A 17,395-nucleotide genomic window follows, 5' to 3' on the forward strand; every position below is an offset into this window, starting at 1 on the left:
GAAAAAAACATATCGTGATATGAAAAAATCTCATATCGCCCAGCTCTAATTCAATAGTACATATAGTACACAGCAAATCCAGCATGTCCAAATTAACACTGTCGGATTTGATTTCAACACTATTAAAGTGTCTATATGGGTCCACACCAGAGAGTGTTAATTTAACTCTTTTTGGAGAGTTGGTACGTTAACTCTGATTTAGTGTTAAACACCAAATCTGTCTGGAGTTGATAATTTAACACTTGGTGTTAAGAGTTTATATATTAACTCTCAAAGAGTATTTTAGTTTAACTACGTAAGAGTTATCTTCTAATTCATTCTAAAAAGCGGGAATTTTACTTTTCTGAACTTCTAGAAATTTCTTTTGGAAATAAACATTTACTAAAAAGACGCAATGGTTTTTGAAAAACATTTATTCTGAACTGTGCACCACAATTTCAAAACATTTTCTGAAAGATGTAACAGTATACATGTTCTCACTTTCATTAGAATTTTGTTTATCAAAAGGTCTGACATGGTAAATGCAAATAACAGCATTCTCATCACTTATTTCTTCAATACAATATGCATGTCCTTCATTCATCACTTTGTGGAACTTCAACGCACTTCTGCTCTCCCCCATATTCCATCTTCACAAGCATATCCTGTGCGGAGATTGAATAAAAATTAGTTGACACTAATTAATGGCACAAATAATCCAGTAAACAATTGCAGCACAGTAAAAAAAAAAAAGGAATCCTCTTTGAGCCATTACTTGTGTAAAGTATTTTCCCAAAAGACAAAGACGCAGGCACCAGGTAATACTGAACTAAATGTAAAACCTCAACCTTTTTAATTTTTACCTAAACCGTGTGCACAAAACTCTGGAGGGATCTATGCTAACGTAGAATCCAATCAGGACGTCTGCTACTGCTGTTTGCTCGTGTTTTTTATGGGCGATCGTTTTCAGGCTTCAAGTAGCACCATTATACCAACATTTCACATTCTAGACATTGTTTTAGGTGTATTTGACCAAAAGTTTGACTGAAAATTCACATGCAAGCTTTTTTTCAAGGCTGTGGTATTTGCCCGCAAACAATACCTTTCAGCTAGCTAAAACAGAATATTATGCTATCACCGAGCAACATGGCTAATGCCTTTCACACAGCTTTGTCTCAACTCCAAAGAGCCACAGAAGTAAAAGCTCATAATAATAATTGAAACAATCTTTGAAAAAATGACTTACCAAGCATGGCAAACAACTCAAATATGTAGAGCAAAATGTTCTGAAACGGCTTCACTTCAGCTTCGATTGGAGCCGTGCTGGGGGCGGAGTCTGTGAATTTACTCTGTTGGTGTCATAGCCCCTGTAGGAGTTCAGAGTTAAGAGGTCAAGAGTTAATGTTTCCATTGTAACACCTCCAGATTTGACAGAGAAACACTCATTTTTAACACTCGATTTTAACTACTATCATTTTACACCTCAGAGTTACATTAAAAGAATGTGACTCTGCTTAGAGTAAAATTAACTCTACTTTTGCAAGGAGACTATTAACACCAAAAAATTTAACACTTTTGAATTTGCTGTGTACTTCATATATTACTAGTACTAGTATTGGTAGTAGTAGCAGTAGTAACTCTTCCATGCTCATTATCATTCCCAACGTGCAACATACCAAAGATTTGCCACGCCCCTAGGCGTAGTCCAGCCGTCCCTAACCTTAACCCTATCAGATGTGTTTTCCAAAGTGATTAACATACACAATGCTTTGTTAGGTTGATTTTCACATGACACGTAAAACACATGTATAGATTCATGCCAACCCGCTCTCATGCCTCCCAGCGTGTAACATACCGAGGATCTGTCACATTCGTCGGTATGTTATGCTTCTGGTCTGGGTTGATCAAAACACATCCTACAGCCAATCTTGTGAAATTTTAGTTTGTAAGATGAAGATGTTTTGGATGTTTTTCATGTAACCTTCTACCGTTTTTATTGTTTAGTCATCGCAGCCTTGTGTATGCTACGCTGCATTCTCCACGAGTGCACTAACCTTGTTGCTGATCTGAAGTACTACGTACCTTTGAAATGGAATGAACTCTAAAATGTAACAAACCCTTTGTTATCATTGAGTTTATTATGCTAGGCTTTGAAAAATTATTTATCCAATAGATTTTTAAATGGTTCTTTGCTTGATTTTATTCTTTTGTGTTCTGTCTGCTGAATATTTAATTTCTTCTGTAATCAGGAATGTCTGAGATCAAAGATGTTCTAAAGAAAAAGTAAAGGCCCTACAAACTCCAACAACATGACAGCAAAAAGCAGCATTGGGAATTAAGAGTTCCTTTAAAGTTTGATTGCAGCATGAGGCAGTGCAGAGAGATTTAGAGGGATGCCGTCCATCATGGGTGTCATGCTGTCCTGTTGAGGTGAGTCTGTGGTTTAGCAGACAGCCTTCTGCAGCTTGCTGTGACATTTTAGATGCCCTCCTTTTAAACTGCAGCCGGCATCACAGCGAAAGGCAAGAAATGATGATCTGTGGGCTCCGACCATCACGCTGATGCCAGGCAGCCTCTTGCCTCGTTACCTTTTGAGAAGCTCAGTACTGTTAGATGTGTATTTGTTGCATGTACGTGAACTATATGTTTAACTTTATGAAGACCAGTTAGACATCCAAACCCAGCTGAACTGGACTAAATTCCCCTCGGCCCCCCACCAGTCTCATTTATTAGAGTTTGTCAGTGGTCCTGGCTTCAAAAGCTCTACATACTATTAGTTGTTCTTAGAAATCACATTTTCATGGACACCTCAAATTTGTAAGAAGACACTATTTTAAGATTCATATTGTGTGATAGTCAGTGATGACCCAAGAAGAATGCTAATGTTCCCCCTCACTGAACTCATCTACCTGCTGTAGGGCCTGCCCACAGCTGCTGTCTCACTAGGATAGCCTGCTGTGACTGCACGGGCCCATTATGTTACCAAGAAATAAAGTGATGCAATATAAAAAGAGTAAGCACATATGGTAAACTGCTCCGACACTATAATTCTGTCCAGCAGTGCATTCGTGTTACAAAGAGAAGTGTCTTCGTAACAGAGCATTTGATTTTGAAACAGGTTGGTCTTCCTATAGTCTGATGGAAACCATCACTCAGTGTGGTCTGATAACTAAATGACTTATCATTACATACAAACATAATCTGGTTCTTGTATGTGCCGTCATCCATACAATCAACATGAATTTGGTGGTTCTCCAGTTGGCAACAGCGGTCTGGTGAGGAAGGAGCGGCTAGCAGGTCCAGCAGGCATGTGGTGTGTTAGCCAGAAAACTCGGAGGTCAGTCAGTTAAATAGAAGAACAGACCTTTATTTGGTGTTAACAGAACAAGATCATACAAGGTCACACATACATGTGGCGGGGTCAGGTAGTCGCCGCTGCAGCCCCTTGCAATGGTACAGTTTCTCTAAACAGATGCACGGAGAGCAGCATGCTCTGCTGTAATGGCTGCAGCTGCATTAGGAGACTCTTCAACTGCTACAATAATGGGACACGCCCCCTAGTGGTGCTATGCCATAATAAGGGTTGTTACAATGCCAAACATCCTCGGGCAATACGAAGCCCGAGGATGCATCCATCGGACTATGGATGTGTGTGAATGATAGCTTTGAGTGCTCAGAGTAGAAAAGTACTACCTGAACCAGTCTGTTTACCGTTTACCATCCATGTAAGCAAGAAGCATTCTTGTCTCTCACTTTTGTTTGACCTTGAGCGACACTAACAACATTAAATGACATTTAAGACACTGTGGTTTGTGTGGCAGTTTTATTTATATCACAGAGCCAAGTTGTTGAAAATGAAAAATATCATTTGTAATAACAAGCTGATGGTTCCAGACCACAGAGGGCACACAGATGCACATGTGCATATGTTGACAGGAGGAACACGAGCACACTCAGATTTTGGTGTCAGGTACGTGATTGTAACTATGTGTCTGTATCTGCTGGTTGCTTCCTGGATTTGGAGTGGTGGACGTTGACACCACAGGTTTAATTATAGCAGCAAGCTTAGACTCGAGGCCTGCCAGACCGCTCTCTCATTGTATGAATAGGCAGGGCACAAAGAGGATCGGAGAGGCGGAGAGCTTAGCGGGCACACAAAAAAAAATCATGGAACAGGAAAGACAGAAGGAGAGAAGAGGCAGACAGGGAGCGCAGTCTGCAGCAGTTCTTGAGGAAGGCTGTCATCATTATGCAAATTTGATGCAAATTTCACACTTTCAACTGATTGGAAATGGGACTTTGCATCAAGGCAGGGACAATATGATGGAGAGCAATAAGCTAAGCACATAAAGAGAGGATGAAACCAATCAAGACTGTCCCAGTGACAGAGCTGGCCTCATGTACTGACAGGGACTGTAGTGGCTTCCTGTTAAATCCAGGATTCAAAATCCTGCTCCTCACATACAAGGTCTTAAATAATCAGGCCCCATCTTATCTTAATGACCTTGTAGTACCATATCACCCTATTAGAGCACTTCGCTCTCGCTCTGCAGGCCTACTTGTTGTTCCTAGAGTATTTAAAAGTAGAATGGGAGGCAGAGCCTTCAGTTTTCAGGCCCCTCTTCTGTGGAACCAGCTTCCAGTTTGGATTCAGGAGACAGACACTATCTCTACTTTCAAGATTAGGCTTCAAACTTTCCTTTTTGCTAAAGCATATAGTTAGGGCTGGACCAGGTGACCCTGAATCCTCCCTTAGTTATGCTGCAATAGACGTAGGCTGCCGGGGATTCCCATGATGCATTGAGTTTTTCCTTTCCAGTCACCTTTCTCACTCACTATGTATTAACAGACCTCTCTGCATTGAATCATATCTGTTATTAACCTCTGTCTCTCTTCCACAGCATGTCTTTATCCTGGCTTCCTTCTCTCACCCCAACCAATCACAGCAGATGGCCCCGCCCCTCCCTGAGCCTGGTTCTGCTGGAGGTTTCTTCCTGTTAAAAGGGAGTTTTTCCTTCCCACTGTCGCCAAAGCGCTTGCTCATAGGGGCTCATATGATTGTTATAGTGTACGATCTACTGTACAATATAAAGCGCCTTGAGGCGACTGTTGTTGTGATTTGGCGCTGTAGAAATAAAATTGATTTGAATGTTAAAAACGAGGCCAAACCCATTGTTGACAAATTCACCTTTCCACTCCCCTCTGTCTCTATGTTGTAATGCCAAGTCCCATGCCAGTGTCACTATAACTGGACTTACCCATTCAGGACTGAAACTCTGTTCAATCACTATGAGATGAGGTGGTGATAATGACAATTAGGGTGATTAATACTATATATTTTTAAATACAGCCATTACAGCACTTGAATTATAAAAGGTTGATAGCATGTACTGTCACGGTTGACACAGGCCAACCCCCCTCTAAAGGTCAGCTCCCGACGACCCTAAAACAAAACACCACAGTACAACCAACCCAGTGTGGGCAGCAGGGGGTCCTGGACGGAGGGCCAGGACCAAAAGCAAAAACAACAAACCCTCCTAGGTCACAGTCCCAAAGTCAGGCCGTGCATCCAGCAGCGGTGCAAAAAAAGGAAAAATCCCCATAAAACAGTCTCAGGCGGCCGATAACTATAACAAAGGTCCCGTGATAGCAGCAGGACACTTCAGGCGGCCTGCCAAGGGCGCAATAGCGGCGGTGCTGCAGCTCCAGCGGGCGGCCATGGGTCCGGCAGCAGCGGCGAAACAGTTGTGGCGGCCTGCCATGGAATCCAGTGGTAGCTGGCGCAGCTCCGGTGAGCCACAGTGTCACATGGCGCATGATCCATGACGTGCTGGCCGTGCCGGACGTGGACGCGCTGGCCTTGCTGGTCTCTCCGGCTCGCTGAGCTTCTCCACGGGCAGCGCGGGCTCCTCCTCAGGCTGTGAATCCACCGGCTGTCCGGGCCGGTGAGCAGCCTGAGTAGGAGAGTGGAGGTTAAGGGTTGAAAGCAGGAAGTCCATGACAACTGGGTTGAGAGAGTCCACCAGCCAGGGGAATTTAAAAAGCGTTTCCTGCAGCCGCCTCTCCACGGCGCGATGCAACCCTTCCCCGGGCTTCTCCCACCACAAATCACACAGTCTGTAAACTTTGTCCATCATCTCCCTCCCGAGCCTCTCCTCAGAGTCCGCTAGACCCATGTTTGGCTGGATCATTCTCTCACGGTTGACGCTGGCCAACCATGGGGATGTGAGGAAGGAGGACCCAGATGTTGGATTCTGTGTGCTTACCAGTGCATTTATTTACAGTGAATGGAAAACATAACAATAAATCCGCAGTGCGTTCCCAACTCCCGTGACATGTCCTCTTCCCAGTGTCAGTGTTCCTTGTCCCCGCTCCTCAGTGTCTGAGCACCCTGCGGCAGACTAACCGTACTGACTGGCCGAGAGACTAACGTGAAGTCACGCAATGATCCAGCGTCAGAGAGCGCTCCACCGCACTCTTAAGTAGCTCCTCCGACTAATCAGCTGTGTGATGGTCTTCAGGTGTGGCCAACCACCTGGCAGGGCCACACCCACCAGGCCTGAAGGTGGCTGTAAACAGGTGCTCTCAGAAACACCGGCATCCACACACACACACACACACACACACACACACACACACACACACACACACACACACATATACCTGCAAGCAGGGAGAACGAGAGACAGCACACCAAAAACACACATGTCCATAATTGCTCAGGGACCCTGGGTCGCTCAGGCCAGGTAAAATAAGTAATAAAGATGACACAATAACATCTTTACAAAATATATTTGTAAATTCTCACCAGATGTTGGTAACAACACATCCGATCACAAATGGGACCATAGATGTCCATAAGTTAAGTTATGTGTAAGAAATGACACAAGGAAAAGTATTACACCAAATATAGTACTTTTACTGAAATGTATTTAATACTTTGTACAGAGGCATTTGTTAGTGATGACAGCTTCCTGCCTCCAAACTTCACTGTTGGTATGGTGTTTTATCTTTTGCTCTCCAAACCAAATATGGTGTTTATTGTGGCATCCAAAGAGTTTACATTTGGATTGACCAGTATCTTTCCAGGCTTGTCTAAATGCTGTTCAGCAAACTTTAAATGCACTTCAGCATGCTGTCAAGGCCAGTACGTGAACGTGGACCTAAACATGCAGAACCAATAGGAATGATCCTAACACTGACTTTATTTACAAGAGCACAGGTGGAGTTAGCTCGTGGAATATCACAGGTGCTAACTACACTGAGGTAACTCGAGTGGGGAGCTCTGAAATACAGGGAGAGAAAGATTATCTGCGGACCGAGGACAGATTAAACTATCTGATCTGATGAGACGTACTTCGCAGACCGTTGGAGAGTGTCTCGGGAGGGGATGGCTGAGTGGGATCGGGTGACGTCCTGGATGGTGGGCGGAGCCTTTTGGGACAGACAGCAAGGAAATGGTCAGCGAAGTGAGCAAAGAGCGACCAATCTCCATAGGCTCGGTAGCAGCCTGTACAGAGGAAGATGCAGTGACATGAGCGGATGTTGATACTGGAGCTGAAGACGTGGGAGCAGAAACTGCAAGAGAACTGCAGGGTGGTCTGTGGGATCTGCTGCTTTCAGCCTCTCTTCTTGAAGTGATTATCATTGCAAAGGGAGAGCGAGTGAGAGAGAGAGAGAGAGAGAGACTCATCATAGGAGCAGGACTGTACTGATCAGGAGGACAAATATGCTTCAGCCTAACTCAAAGCCTTACCTCTCAATCTCCCAATTAGGTAAAATAATTTTAGGGATTATCTAACCTAATTGGGGTAATTGGGGTGATTAGGGAAAGAGCGTGGGGAGCACTGTAGTAAGAACCCTCCGCAGTGACCTTGCTCCCCAGTGAACAGCTCAGGGTCTGGGGTTGAAGCATCATGAAACAACAGAGCTTCCTGGGGCTCACTAGAAATGACATCTGGGGTTGTGGAGCTTTTGGGGGCAGAAAACAGAGCAGGCTCGGAAGGAACAGGTACCAAGCCGGTTGCGGTCCTTGAAGAGATGCAAGAATCTTCTCTTGCCTGTCACTAATAGCTTTATACTGAGTTATCAAAAACTGGATGGATTGTTCATGGGACCTAACAGGTATCCCTGTTTTGCCATCACTGCCCGAACTTGATCCGCAGAATCCATTCTGCTTTTGGGCAATTCGTATTGTCAAGTTAGTTTGATTTTAGTGCGCGTGTGGTTTGGACGGGTTGTTATCGACATTTGATGAGAATTTGAAGTCAAAAGCACCTGTAGCTGCAAGCAACCAGTGATGGAAATAATGATATATCTGTAAATGTCTCTTGCAGACTGGCTGTGAGTCCATGTAGCATTCAGATTACAGTCAATCAATCAACCACTGCTCTGCAGATGGTGAAACAGATGATGTCTATCTCTCTTTTAATGATTCTTTAGAGAAAAATGTTGAAATGAAGGAAGATTGAAATCAGTCTGTAATCAGCTGGATTATTGGCTTTTTAAGTAAAGCAATCATTGACCGTGTCCTAGGTTTAAACCATGTTCTGTTCACGCTTGGGCACATTTTCAGAGATCAGATTTCTCTTTCCATTGAAACACATGCTCACTAACCATGTTAGCTACGAGTTCCACTGTCAGGTTAAATAAAGGCTCCAAAAAATCTAAATTTTAATGGTAATATTGCATAAAGTGCTTTGAGTGCTGTATCAGAACTCATCCATTAATCAGCTTCTGTGTGAGGAAAGTTTAGGTAGTTCAAGTTGGCCTTGAAGGAGTCACTTCCTTAAAGGTTGTAATTGTGCCACTGACATGAACAAGCTCCCCCCTCACGTGATGAAGCCTCCAACACCCATCTGTGTCTCTGTGTCTCCCAACTGGGAAAACACAGCATCAGGGATGGCTGTCTGCTTCCCCTTCTGATCCTACTGGCAGGAGGAGGGAGGATGGACAGAGGGAGAGATGAAGTGTGTCATGCAAAAATGAGTCCATGCAGAGCTTGAACTATCCGGTTGTTCAGTCTGACGTCACTAGTCGTGTCTGGACCTAAACTCCGCTGCAGGTCCATATATCAAACGATCACTGTGGCATTACTGAGACTTGAAAAACTGTCTAAAGTCTTTCATCTTTAATAAAATGATCAGCGTTCTGCTCTACCAGGTGTAACAATTGAGTTTAACATCCAGGCATCCATGAAAACGGAATTTATGACATTTAACGGAGTTAGAAGTTAGCAGGGAGTTAGCTCGCTAGCTTCTATCTAAATACAATATAGCATGTCCTGACTGCGGGGTTTTGGAAACAAATTCAAACGTACAGCTCTGTTATCACTTCCAACATAAATGAAGACAGAAAACTAAACAGCAGTGACGTTTGTAGGGTTACTGAAGTTGGGCTAGCTGGTATATAATGATGTGCTACGTGACCGCTAGCGACACAGCTATGTTAGCATAATATAAACAAGCTAACTTTTTTCCCACTCGATAAAAGTTAACGTGAGTGTTCTCGGTGGTCAGGAACAAATGTAATCGCATGGCAGGATGCTGTAAAAGGACCAAACTTTCAGCCAGGAGAACAACTGAGATAATCCATCCACAATACGAGGTTAGTCATTCATATACTGCTGCATGGGCTGGGCTGTAGTTACATCATAAGGTTTTAAAAACTGAGCTTAAATAAATGATTAGCGGTAATAAAAGCCGAGGGAGGTCAACAGTGATCACTGACTGTTTTAGGAGCTTTTTGAGATTAAATAGAAGAAAATACAAAACATTAAACATGTTAACAACACAAAAGCCATATTAAACGCAGACTACTTTAGACCCGGAAGTAGGATTCGTCACGTCATCACTTAATGACCGGATACCACTGTGGGATAGATCTGCTCCTTGGTGCTCTACTTCCCACTAGTCGCCTGTACAGCCTGGCCAAACCTAAAAGTGAGGCCATGGAGCGGCATAGCACAGACTCATTAGGAGCCGGAATAATCTATCCATCCACATCGCTGCCTGAGCTGCGTTTTTTTCTTCGTGAAGACGAATGATAAGTCTCTGTCTGTGCACACACTTTCAAGGATTAAACAAAATCACCATTAAGTATCCTCTTCCACAGCTGTGTTCCGCCTTTGAACTTCTCCAGGGGGCTACTATGTTCAGTAAGGTGGATTTAAGGAATGCTTAACATTTGGTCAGGATAAGGGAGGGAGACAGCTTTCAGTACTCACCTCGGACATTTCGAGTGCTTGGTCATGCCCTTCGGTCTCACCAACGCCCCAGCAGTTTTCAGGCATTGGTCAATGATGTATTGAAGGATTTCATTAACCACAGTGTTTTCATGTACCTAGACAACATTCAGATCCAGTATTTCACTAAATTAATGTTTAAAGGATGATTTTAGTTTTTAACGTTTCGCCTGACTCTGAGGTGTTTAAGTCTGAGAGTCAGGAATAAATATAAGCACAGAACTCGGGTTCAGGCTTAAGCTACATTCAAAAATGACATAAGATCATCAGGCACAGGAAGCTGCTCTGTTCTAGGATCATGTTTAATGCTTATGAAACAATAAAGTTGTTTTAAAATTGTTTGTAGCCAAAACGAGAAAATCCAGGAACAAATTTGTATCTAAGACCTTACAGACCACACACTGATGCTCATCTGGGAAACACACCCACATTTACACTGATGGATGAATCAGAGAGCGCCCTGCACTCAGTATCTCGCCCAAGGATATTTGCATGCAGACTGGAGCAGCCAGTCAAACCACCAACCTTCAGATTGGTACATGACCTGTAATACCTCTGGAGCCACAGCCACCCCAGCCAGATCTTCCAAGAATTTTGATGCAATATTTCAGATTTGTCAGTAGGCAGAGGACCTTTTAGAACAAAGTTGAAGAATAGTCGTGATAAGCAGGAACGCTCAGCTCTGGACTGCAGCCGCAGCACCGACCCGTCTCCAGCTCCTTTCTCCGCTCACTTGTGAACAAGACCCGAGATACTTAAACTCCAGGGCAGGAACTCATCCCTGACCCGGAGTGGGCACGCAAAGCCTTTTCCCAGCTGAGGACCACGGCCTCAGATTTGGAGGCGCTGATTCTCATTCCCACCGCTTCACACTCGGCTTCGAGCCCCTCCAGTACGAAAGAATAATACATATGAATACATTAGATTGACACAGGAGTGTAAAGGATATTTCAGGTAACGAAAGATCCATCCTCTCCTGCAGAAAGTAGCAGCAAGCCGGAGTCCTATTAACTGTATGTTCACATAACAGCTCTTCATTATCATATTCAAGTGAGTAACAATAACCTTCCAATGAACCTTTAATGTGATGCAATGGTGTTTGACCTTTGGCCTTCTTTATTCTAAGGCCTTTGAGCCCAAAAATAAAGCTTTAGACATCCAGAGACTGAGAACAGAAAAGCACTCACATGAGTGGATGTGTATAGAAATGCACTCGTTCAGTATCACTTCCAGTCACTATCAGTAATGGAGAGGAAATGGTGTCTGGCTCAGAGACGTTTGCAGAAGGCTGAAGGGCAATTTAACTAAAATGACTGAGATAGAAATCCATTTGGGTTTGTGAGAGCAGTGTGCCTGAGTCTAACTGCTGGAAGGAGGATACCTCAGTGAAAGGATGTAATGTGTTTGCCAGCTCACAAATATGCCAAAGGGTCGGAGTTTGGCTTGCTCAAGCATTTCTGTCCACAGAGACAAGCACCGGAGAGGTTAGCACTTCTCAGGAAATCAAATGTGGAAACACAGGCAGCTTCAGGCCAAGGGGAGAGCAGAAGGATGACGAATGTTTCATACAAACCTCCCTTCCCCCACTTCAAACATGGACTCGACTAATGGGACTTCTCCCCATTACTCAAAACATAACCTGCCTAACCGGATTTAAGTAATTATGTTGATTCAGCAAAAGCAGATTGTTAGTGAAACACAACAATCCAACAGGTCATGTTGAGAAAGTTATTTAAATAATAAGTCAAACAGAGCTTATAGGTTTTGAATACCGTATTTTCACGACCATAAGACGCACTGTACTAAAAGGCGCAGTCTCAGTTATGTGTGCCATTACTGTATTTAACACACACATAAGGCGCACTGAATCATAGGGCGCATACAAGTACCGTATGCGTATTTAAAAATAAAGCGGGAGCAAAACAAAGTTTGGTACTCACATTTTTATCATCAAACCCATCGAAGTCCTCATCCTCTGTGTCTGAATTGAACAGCTGCGCTAAATCTCCATCAAACATGCCAGGTTCACTTTCTTCACTGTCAGAGTCACTTTCCGTGCCGTGCGGCTCCTCGGAAATGATGCCGGCTTTTGCGAAAGCTCGAACAACAGTGCCAGCAGACATGTTAGCCCAAGCATCTACAATCTATTCGCAAATTGTGGCGTAACTCGCCCGGCGCTGCCTTCCACTCTTAGTGAAACTGTGGTCCCCATCGGTCATCCATCGCTCCCAGGCCGCTCGCAGCCTTACTTTGAACGGGCGGTTCACACCGATGTCCAGCGGTTGGAATTCCTTTGTCAGGCCTCCCGGAATGACAGCAAGCTCACAGTTCCTTTGTTTCACTAGTTTTTTCACATCGGCTGTGAGATGGGCACGCATAGAGTCACAGATCAACAGCGATGGTGATGCGTGGAAAAAACCACCTGGTCTCCTTACATACACCTCCCTCAGCCACTCTTTCATCATTTCCTCATCCATCCAGCCCTTCTCATTTGCCTTAATGATGATTCCTGCTGGAAACTTCTCTTTAGGCAAAGTCTTTCTCTTAAAAATCACCATAGGCGGCAGTTTCTGTCCATTAGCATGGCAGCCAAGCACAACAGTAAAAGAAGACTTTTCGTGCCCCGTTGTGCGTATCGCTACCGTGCTGGTCCCCTTCTTCTCCACAGTGTGACTCACCGGGATGTCAAAAGTGAGCGGGACCTCGTCCATGTTTGTGATGTGGCTGGGCTGGATGTTTTTGTCGCCGATGTGTTTGCTGCAGTAGGAGCGGAAGATGGCCAGCTTTTCCTTATAATCCGCTGGAAGTTGCTGCGCTGCCGTAGTCCTGGTCCGGATGGAAAAATGGCACAGTTTCATAAAAAGTGAAAGTGAAACTGCTTTTAGCCGAATGGTGACCGTCGAAACGCTTCTCCCGCTCGTTCTTTGCTCGATGATCCACCGCTCGAGTCTTTCCTCCAACTCGGGCCACCTCGCCTTACGTCCGCGGAAACTCAGCTGCGTTTTCTTGACCTGCCGGAGCTTGTTTTCTAGCTTCCTCCATTTGCGAACCATCGATTCGTTAATCTTAAATTCTCTCGCTGCTGCTCGATTTCCATGTTCCTCCGCGTAGCTGATGGCCTTCAGTTTAAACTGTGCTTCATAAGCCTGTCTCTTTGCCATTTTCATGGTTGCGCCCACACTTCACCCTTTAGCGTTCTCATGGTGTTCTCTACTACGTCCTCCTTACAACACACAGGGCGCACTGCGCTATAGGGCGCGCCGTACTTTTTGAAGAAAATCTAAGACTTTTAAGTGCGCCTTATGGTCGTGAAAATATGGTATACTGCCCCCATCAGTAACTATGGTTGAATTTAAGTGACTTTTTAAGGATCAAGAAAATAGTGCAAGTGCTCTTAAAGTTGCAGTGAAATTCAGTTGAAACCAAACACGTTTTGGACAGAGACCAGACTCATTTATATTTACCATATGATGGAGCGCTGCTGCGACTGCAGCGATGCTGTACCGTCCGCCGTGAAGAGAGAGTTGAGTATAAAAGCAAAGCTGTCAATATACCGGTCGATTTACGTCCCTCACCTATGGTCAGAGCTGTGGGTAGTGACTCAAAGAATGAAATCGCGAATACAAGCAGCAAAAATGGGCTTCCTCCGATGGGTGGCTGTCCTCTCCCTTAGAGAGGGTGAGAAGTTCAGCCATCCGGGAGGGGCTCAGAGTAGAGCCGCTGCTCCTTCACATTGAAAGGACAAGGATGCCTCCTGGATGCCTAATGGGTGAGGTATTCCAGGCATGTCTCACCGGGAGGAGGCCCCCGGGCAGACCCAGGACAACCTAGAGGGATTATATCTCTTGGCTGGCCTGGGAACGCCTTGGTGTTGCCCCGAACAAGCTCATCACTAACAGCGGATATGGATAACGATTCAAGAGTGTTGTTACCGTCAGCCACCTCCTGTACGTGGATGATATCAAGGTACATGTCAGAAGTAAGCGAGACATTGAGTCATTCATCAGGACATGAGTGGGCCCGTTTGGATAAGTGTGACCAAACAGCTGAAAAGAGAGGAAAGGTGACCCTGACTGAAGGGGTGGAGCTGCCAGAAGGCAGATTAGCAGACATACAAGAAGCAACAAGAACCTACACACCAAATGGGAACCAGCTATAGCCAAAAACCTCCTGCAGGTACGACACGAGAAGCCAGCTGAACAGTATGAATAAGAGTCAAGCCCTTGTTATATGTGCCCCACAGCTGCTAGCAGCCGGTCGCAGGAGGACATAGATGCCACTGACATCAACTCCTCACAGTGTCCACAGTGAAAAGTGTCAGAATGTGGCAGCGAGGACGCACAACTCCAAGAAGAGGAGGAGACATTAACACTCGATTTTTATTTGCCTTCTATACTTTTGACGGCTTCTAAAGATCTCAATGAAGAAACTGTTGTTTTTTATTATTCCTTCTATTCCAGTGTCATATTTATTCAGTTTCTCTTTGTTTTGTGTGTTGCTGTGTTTTCAGCTCGGTGTCACATTATAGCCCTTATATGCACTGTGTCTAATAATGCAAGCAGCTCTATGGGAGTTTGTTGGTGGAGCAAACTGACAGTAGTGCAATCTCTGTTATCACATTTATACACTAAGAACACACAGTAGTGTAGCGTGTATGATGTCTGCGTAGCAGGCAGCATTGAATTCAAGTGAACTGAACTGAATTCAGTTTTATTTATATAGCGCCACCTGCAGGTGCTAACTTTAGCTGCTGCAGTGGCCCAACGTGCAGACCTTAAACTCCTGTGACAGAAACCTCAGTGAACTGAAGCAAAGTTGGCCATAACTCCTCCATAATGATCATGTGATACAGAAGATTATTACACCAAGTTACTGATGCTAAAGGTGGTTCAGTGTATAAGCCCATTAATCATGAGGTGCACACGGCAAAGGCCTGCGTGAAATGCTCTCACTGAACAGCCTTTCCACATTAAAACAGTACAGTGAGCTCTCCTTTGTATTTAGCCAAGCAGATCTTTGTAATGTAGTTTGTTATAGTTGATCACAGCTGCTCTCTGCTAAAATTACAAAATGTTGTCACTTTGCAGTGTGTCAACAAAAAACAAACAAACAAACAAGGCAGCACAGTGGTTAGCACTGTTGCCTCACAGCAAACAGGTCCTGGGTTCAATTCCACCACCAGGCCGGCGTCTTCCTGTGTGGAGTTTGCATGTTCTCCCTGTGTTTGCGTGGGATTTCGCCACAAGTGTGAATGTGAGTGCAAATGTCTGTGTCCACGTGTTAGACCCGCGACAGGCGGGCAACCTGTCCAGGGTGTACCCCGCCTTTCGCCTCTGGGATAAGCTCCAGCGCCCCCCACGACCCTGAAAAGGATAAGTGGAAGTGAATGGATGCACAAACAAACAAAAACAGCCGCAGAGAACTGACTGCACTTCAGCAGGGAGGAGCTGTGTGACGGTGCCCCATCAGTTCTCCAGAGTAGCTCTGTAGGGGCACGTATGTGGAAGTACGACCTGTTTATGTGCTTTCCACACAAGACATGGACACATCATTGCAACAGAAGAGTCAAGCTCGATGTTTACAATGTCGGCCAAATACTTGGCTGTGATGCATTTAATGTAGCTTGAATTGTTCATTATAGAGAAAGACCCTTTAACTAACCCTCTTTACTTTCCTTGGGTACAAAGCTCAAGACATTATTTACCTGTTTACCTGTTTACCTGTTTTCTGCTTTACAAAGGTGAAATGAAAAATTATTTTATTTAAAGTTTATTTTAATAATCTCTGGATAATATTAAATGTTTTCTGTGAGATGTAGTATTTGAGCGTTTTATTTAATCTTAGCTGTGCACTGTGATTGGAAATACTGGTAAATATCACTGGATTACATTAATGATGAAGAAAAGTTAAAAAAATAAAAATCTAGGAGATTCTTGGCCAACCAGTGCTGGCCCTGTCCAAGCGTATTTCCTCAGCCTCTAAGTGATTAATAGTGATTAATGCTGCCAATAACTTTGCCCATTTGTAAATAGCATTGAAGCAGAAAGTGGGAACTAGAGTTAGGGGTACGACTTGGGTTTGCTTGTCTTGTCTGTTATTTGGGCCTCGGTCCACCCTGGAGTTCATGCTTTCGGTGTTATAGGCAGAGCAATAAACGTCACCTTTGTCTGTGTGTCGGCTTTTACTTGTCTGGTTTTGGGGAGCACCTGTTTGTTAACCCTTATGTTACGCTCACATAAACCACAGTGTAGCAGTGTGTGTGTGTGTGTGTGTGTGTGTGTGTGTGTGTGTGTGTGTGTGTGTGTGTGTGTGTGTGTTTGTTTTCAGGACTGAGGAAATGCATGTGGTGGTATGATTGTCTTGTCTGTGTAATTCAAACCTCCAAAGACTCTAATAATGTCATGTTTGTGAGCCACGTGGCCTTGCCAGAGACAAGCAGCAATGGTGTCAAAAGGAAACGGAGGAAGTTACAGCCTCATTATGAACCTACAGCATCACAGTCACAGGTGTGGGCCGGGCCACAGAGCTACAGGAGGAATGTGTGTACAGGCCACACTAAGCTAGGAAAAAGCAGATGAAACAATCGCCTTTATCAAATAGTTGTAAATGGAGTAAGCAGAAAATGCAAAGACGGAAAGATGTCTTCATCATATTCATGAAGTATTTTAACTTTTGTAACAAAAGAATTTCCAAAACTGTATTTTCCCAATTTATTGAGTAATTGGGCTCTAAATGTAACAACAGCACACACGGGAGTTTGTTATGTGCAATGCTGCAGCAGTGCATTACAGTATTATATTTAGTTATTATACATACTTGCCTTCCTGAACATGAATTTAATTTGCTATTTTCATCATAAGTAATGATATAATTTTTAGTTTTGACCAAGTATTTGACAGATTTCTAAATTATTTGTGCTTTCTTGTTTTATGATAGATGCTCTAGCCAACGCTGTACTGTTAGGAGTGCACACTGAAAGCTCTCCTGATTCATTAGTTAATAGTTTTAGAGGAACATAATTTTTCACGCAGCCATTGTGTTCCTGCTGTGGTTTGTAGAGATGTTAAAAGAGTTTCTTCACCACTGATGCAGGAAGCTGATTGTGCGTCCAGTGCAGACGCAGCCTCTCCAGCTGAATCACGTCTGAACTGAAGCTTCTGTTCAGTCTGTGTA

The 17,395-nt window shown here is 44.1% G+C and overlaps 1 protein-coding gene across 1 annotated transcript in view; it reads left to right on the forward strand.

Moving 5' to 3' along the window:
• tmem178bb (transmembrane protein 178Bb) overlaps nucleotides 1–17,395 on the forward strand; it is a 68,625-nt gene that overhangs the window by 19,646 nt on the left and 31,584 nt on the right. The gene's annotated exons all lie outside the window — the stretch shown is intronic.

This window comes from Diplotaxodon limnothrissa, linkage group LG17, assembly GCF_057381915.1.
Source record: "Diplotaxodon limnothrissa isolate DT_005_m linkage group LG17, D_limnothrissa_male_GT1.1, whole genome shotgun sequence".
NCBI classification, from domain to species: domain Eukaryota; kingdom Metazoa; phylum Chordata; class Actinopteri; order Cichliformes; family Cichlidae; genus Diplotaxodon; species Diplotaxodon limnothrissa.